We start from the raw sequence: 6,102 nt of genomic DNA on the forward strand, positions 1-6,102 counted from the left end.
TTGAACATTTTTAACGTTAATTTTTGAAAAACCCGCACAAATTTAAATGTACAGCCGTTAGCGGAAAAGAACCTCCCCATTTGGCGAGCTGAGCCGCAGCCAACACCCAAGTAACGGATCCGCTTAACAAAGGTGCACAATGAGGTTGTTACAAGGAATACGGAATTATTTAAACATACTGTGAACTATTGGAACTTCTGGGGTTGCCCTTCGGTTTCTTCATCCACCACATATCATAAAAAGTAACTACCGCGCACTTAAAAAGAAAAACAAGAATTATAACCCTCATAACACCATTACATTGTTTTTTGCCATAAAAAAAGGGGCAACTAAAATAAACAACAATCCATGGATGCAAGAATTCAGAAGACATGTGAGCAGTTCATATATAATCCGCGCCACCAAAGCCACACAGTCATGCGTGCAGGCTATGGCGCAGAGCTGTATCGAGGGTTCAGGCGCCCACAACAATTCACTACATCACAGCTCGAATTACGAGGGTCCTCTCTTGACACATAAAAGAACCCTTTTCTATATGTCCGTCTGTCCGATAAAGCAAGAAACAAACAAAATTCTCAAATCTTTAACTAGCAGCCCTTAGGGCATGGACAAAGAAATCTTGTTAATCACCTATGAAGCTATAGACAAATCATTGCTAAAATACGCATCTCCAGTGTGGTACGCAGTAAAGAAACTTGCACACCTACTAAAATGCACCGCTTAAGGAGATCAAAGGCTGTCCTCCAAAATCCTTAAAGTTAAGGATCGTTGTGAGTTTCCTTCTAAACAATTTCTTCTTGACTGTCATTGAAGAGATCACAGAAATTCCAAACACATCGGGAAATTCCCTCTGTCCCGGCACGGGATAACTATGAGAACCACACAGACTGTAACTATAAGCTCCGATCTTAATTGTTATCACGAGAAGCTTACCTGCGCAGGTTGTGGATAGTGGAATGAATGACATATAAGGAGTAGCTGCTTTTAGCGGCATCGAGCATAAATACTGAGTGCCTACGATGCTGATATGACAACAAGGCGAGTTATTAGGACCTTTCAATAACCAATGGTCACCCTGTCGCCGCGGCGATCGGTCCTTCCTCACCTATAGGAGCTAGACGAGGATCGTCACCTCCACAAATAGATATGTGGCTACAAAAACAACAACAACTCCTTCCTTTGTTTAGAAAAGCCATCCTCACCGATTGATTAAGAACCTTCTCAAACCAACAGGCTTGCAGGATATTTCAAACGCACCGAATTAGAACCCCCCCCCCCCCGAGGCATACCCTGGAAAATATTTGGATGTTTAGAGACGCGATTTGACAACACCTCACTGATCCATTCACAAACTCCACATACCGAACAGACCTGCAGCATATTCACCAATGCGATTTCATCCCACCAATGGATTATACTCTTCGTGGACGACAGTCATCCATTGCAGACGATAAAAAAGACCACCGGCAATTTAAAATTTTTGAGCTGAACGAGAGTAACTAGACAAAAAACTAGTGACCCCAACATGGAGTGCATGGGGATAGCAGTCAAGTCCGATACTGCCGAGATAGAGCTATACAACGTGTACATACCGCAGGTGGGTAGTTGTGGCCCAGTTAATGGCCAAGTATACATACCCAATATTAGTGACTTACTGTCGTGCCATAATCGCCTGGTTCGAGGAGACTTTAATGCGCATCACGTTTCACGCCATTCTCCAGTGGATAACAACCAGTGGGGCATAGCTTTGGCACAACAAAGCTCCCACTAGGATTACGAGGAGGTGCAGCTGTCTGTCAGAAATTTCCATTGCATACTCTCATCTCCTGAGTGACGTATCCTGGCAAGCCGTCATTTCTCTGGGATCAGACGCTGAAGAATCTGTATCTACCTGGAGTCGAGTAAATTACAACTGTCCTCAACCTGTCTTTGAACACTCGTATAGTACCCGACGCCTGGAAGATGGACAGAGTGATCCTGCTACTGAAGCCTGGGAAGGACCCGAGTAAGGGAGATTCGTACAGACCGATCTCCCTTCTCTCACCAGCAGCCAAGACGGGATTACTCCTTCCGAGCTGCTTTGGAGAACTTTCATTCGCCGAGCATTAGCATGAATTTCCAAAACTGTGGCCTGGACCTTTCGAAAGCATTCGCCACGGACAGCAATGACAAACTATTTCAGGACATCGCCAATACGTCCCTCCATCCAGGCCTGAAACACTGGGTAGCGAATTATTTGTGCGATCGCCAGCCACTTATGGAATTTAGGGATAAGAAGTCGAAGCACCGTAGAGTTAATCAGGGAGTTCCGCAAGGGGGGTGATATCTCCAGCACTGTTTAACCTCCTAAAAAACGTGCCAGCGTCAAACGTGACGTCGTAGACTTAACATTGTCATGATCAGTCAGGACTTCTATCAGTAGCCCAGATCATGCGCTGAAACTCCGTCTTCGTACCTAAAAACTTGGCCACAAGGCCTTGATCTCCCTAAAACCCATCGCATCAGTCTACTTGCCATTTGCGGTGTCAGCGTATCCTGCCAAGCAGTTCATACAGTAGAATCATCAATCCACTTCCTGCTAGCTCCTCAGCCGCCTCGTACTCTACCACGCTCCTGATGGCCTGTACCCAGCAAGTCCTGAAAGCTTTTCCCATTATTCGAATGTGTTCTTTGCATCTCCTACCCAATCTCGCATTACGGTGCCTAGAGCTATTACCGCCACTTAACTGTTCATGTATATCGTGGTAGTCCATTTGGGACAGCCGCTTCTGTATCGAAATTGTCTCCAGAGCTTTTGGAATAGCATGGACCTCCACCTGGAAGACTCTTCGCTTTAGAACCTCATTGCTAGAAACTCATTAAATACTTCTGCCCCTGTATCCCTCATCCAACCAGAACCCATTCGTGTATACATAAGGTCCAGAGAATGACGGAATGACCTGTATAGGATGGAAGAATGTCCAGACAGTTTCCCCACTCCCCAACATATCGATGCAAAGGCATTAAATTTCGTGATACGTATGTAATTCTGCTCTTTCAGAGGAGTTGAGTATAGAATTACAATAAGTACAACTTATGGTGTTGTCTTCAGCTGAGATATAGATAACAATCATCTATTGAATCCGACTGAGTGTTCTACAGTAGGTGAAATCTTGACGTACTTTCCTCCTGATAGAAGACCTAAACAAAACCATATAAGTCTGCTACCGGCAAAATACTAACCGACGGCTTGGTCAGTTTCTTCAACCAACGTCGACGTAGGGCGGATAGCTCCTTGAAGAATATTTCTAAATGTGCTACAAAGCTTTTTTTTTAACCGTAATAGATACGTCCTCTGCTTCTTGACATCTAACTTTTGAAGTTACCCTATCATGAATGCTAGAGTCCGAATGTTATTGTTGTTGTAGCCACATTGGTTGTTGTTGTTGTTGTAGCAGTTTGTTGTGTTCGAACCTTCGTCTGCTTGATTCTGTAGAGTGTCAAGACCCAGGAACTCTGCGACTAAGGTTGGGTGCGTCCACAGGGATCTTGGTCTGAGTCGAGTGGGTCTGGCTGGGCAGTTAAACGTGTTTCGTGCGGTCCTTGGTTACAATCGGGACGTACATCGTGCACTTCGGCATCAATCCATGCTCTGTAGGAATTGAGGCCGCTGCATCTGCCGAAACGTAATTGAGCCAAAACTACTCTGGTTTGCAAGGGGGAGGTCAGTTTCTTCAGGTGCAATGGAAGGCGGTCGTTCTCCAAGGAGTACATTCACCCAGTAGTCATTTACCGCATATGCTACCGTGTTTGCATGAATGTTGTCTAGACCTGCTTGATATGCCGCTTGATCTAGGCGGTGGATATCTATTCACATGATGATTTGGATGGTCTCTGCGATAACAGCCCAGAAGGTATTGATAAGACAGCATGTAGATATGTCTTCTCTCTGGTAGGATCTTTGTCTCCTGACGGAGGGGGTCCACATGACAACTGAGGAGACAGCCCGTCGCATTTCGGAGGGCGGCATTCTGACAGATCTGCATATTATTCCACTGCGTGTCACAAAGCTGATGAGACCACACTGGCGCTGCATAACTTACCACAGACCGGCCAACTACTTTGTACGTGGGCAGCAAGGTTTTCTTGTCTGCACCCCAAATGCTGCCAGCATGTGAATTGAGGACCTTGTTTCTACTTTTGACTTTAACGCAAATGGTTGTGGCATGTGGGGAGAATGTGTAAGAGTTGTCAAAAGTGACGCCAAGTGTTTTGGGGCACTTGATGGTCGGAATCCATTGACCATCACAGTGAGGTCAGTATTCACCTCACGCGTATTTGTAGTGAACAATGTGGCTGAAGATTTGGTGGCAGATTTCTTGCAGCGAAATATGACGCAAATTTGTTAAGGTAGACGTTCAACCTATCGCAGATGTCAACAATGGATGGGGGCCTGATACCATGATCGTACATTCGTACGCATATGATACGATTTCTATGCCGTCTGGAGGAGGTGGAATGGAGGATAGGTAGAGATTAAACAGTGCCGGAGATATCCGCCTTGGGAACCCCCTGCTTGACTCTACGGTGCTTCGACTTTCTATACGTAAATTCCACAAATGACTGGCGACCACACAGATAATTCGCAACCCAGCGTTTCAGGCCTGGCTGGAAGGACGTGTTGGCAATGTCCTGAAATAGTTTGGCATGGCTGACCGTGTCACATGACCTGGGTTGATTGTAGACACGGCAAATGTGTGCGGTGATGACATGCAAAGCAGTTGTTGTGCTATGCAGTCTTCGAAATCCATGTTGATGCTCGGCGAATGGAAATTCTCCTACGAGGCTCGAGAAGAGTAATGCCTCAAGCGTCTTTGCTACAGGTGAGAGAAGGGTGATCGGTCTGTACGACTCCCCTAAACTCGAGTCCTTTCCAGGTTTCAGTAGCAGGATAACTCTGCCTATTTTCCAGACATCGGGAAAAGAGTGTTCAAAGACAGGTTGAGGACACGAGTGTCGAGTTTTACGCAGATACCTGCCATCATGGCCCAAATCTGCGAGGCCCAAGGGTAAATATAATGCGTTTACCAACGCCCCCACATGTGGTTACCCACACATGAGTACCAATTTGATCCCACGTATTTGGACGTGTTCACCTCCTTGGTTAGGAGCGGAGCACTACCTAAAGCTCCTTCCGATCTATGGGTCACGGCACCCGTTTGAAAACGCAACTCCACGCCGAGCAGTAGTAAGCTACTCCAGGTAAATCCAAATTCTTCAACATCAATGTAGAGATTCCATCGGGGCCCAACGCCTTGAATGATTTGGCGCCATGTGCGAAATTCGTAACTTCGCCCACGGTAAATTGTGATGGCCCTCCATCGGCTCGGAGACCACGGATACGGCGAATGACCCTGTCACTCTCGGGATGCACAATAAATCGACGGTTGAACAACCTGGCGCATCTCTTCGGATCAGTCACGGTTACTTCGCCAAAAGTGAATGAGGTCCTGCCATCCCGTCTACCGGGGTTCGAGAGTGACTTAACAGTAGACCTCAGCTTACCTTAACCGGTGCCTAAGTTACATTCCTCCAAGTGTTCCAGCCACATATTCCGCTTATGTTCGTTGACTACCATGTTTATTTCCAGATTCGGCTCGCTGATTCTGTTAGTGGGGTCCATACAACGCATCTGGCGCATCTCTTCGGATCAGTCACGGTTACTTCGCCAAAAGTGAATGAGGTCCTGCCATCCCGTCTACCGGGGTTCGAGAGTGACTTAACAGTACACCTCAGCTTACCTTAACCGGTGCCTAAGTTACATTCCTCCAAGTGTTCCAGCCACATATTCCGCTTATGTTCGTTGACTACCTTGTTTATTTCCAGATTCGGCTCACTGATTCTGTTAGTGGGGTCCATACAACGAATCCCATCACACTCGTCTGCGAGTGCAACTGCCTGTGCTGGAAAATTGGGCCGCACTTGGGGTATTCGACCGTCTGGTATGAAGCGAGCGGCTGCTGTGTTAATGATGTCTCGAAATTTCCTCTCGGCAACTAGCACATCCGGTGGGGGGTGGCAGTTCACTGAAGCGGCGATTGGTATACTCTCTGAAGCCAGCCC

The sequence above is a fragment of the Stomoxys calcitrans genome, chromosome 1, assembly GCF_963082655.1.
Source record: "Stomoxys calcitrans chromosome 1, idStoCalc2.1, whole genome shotgun sequence".
Classification (NCBI taxonomy): domain Eukaryota; kingdom Metazoa; phylum Arthropoda; class Insecta; order Diptera; family Muscidae; genus Stomoxys; species Stomoxys calcitrans.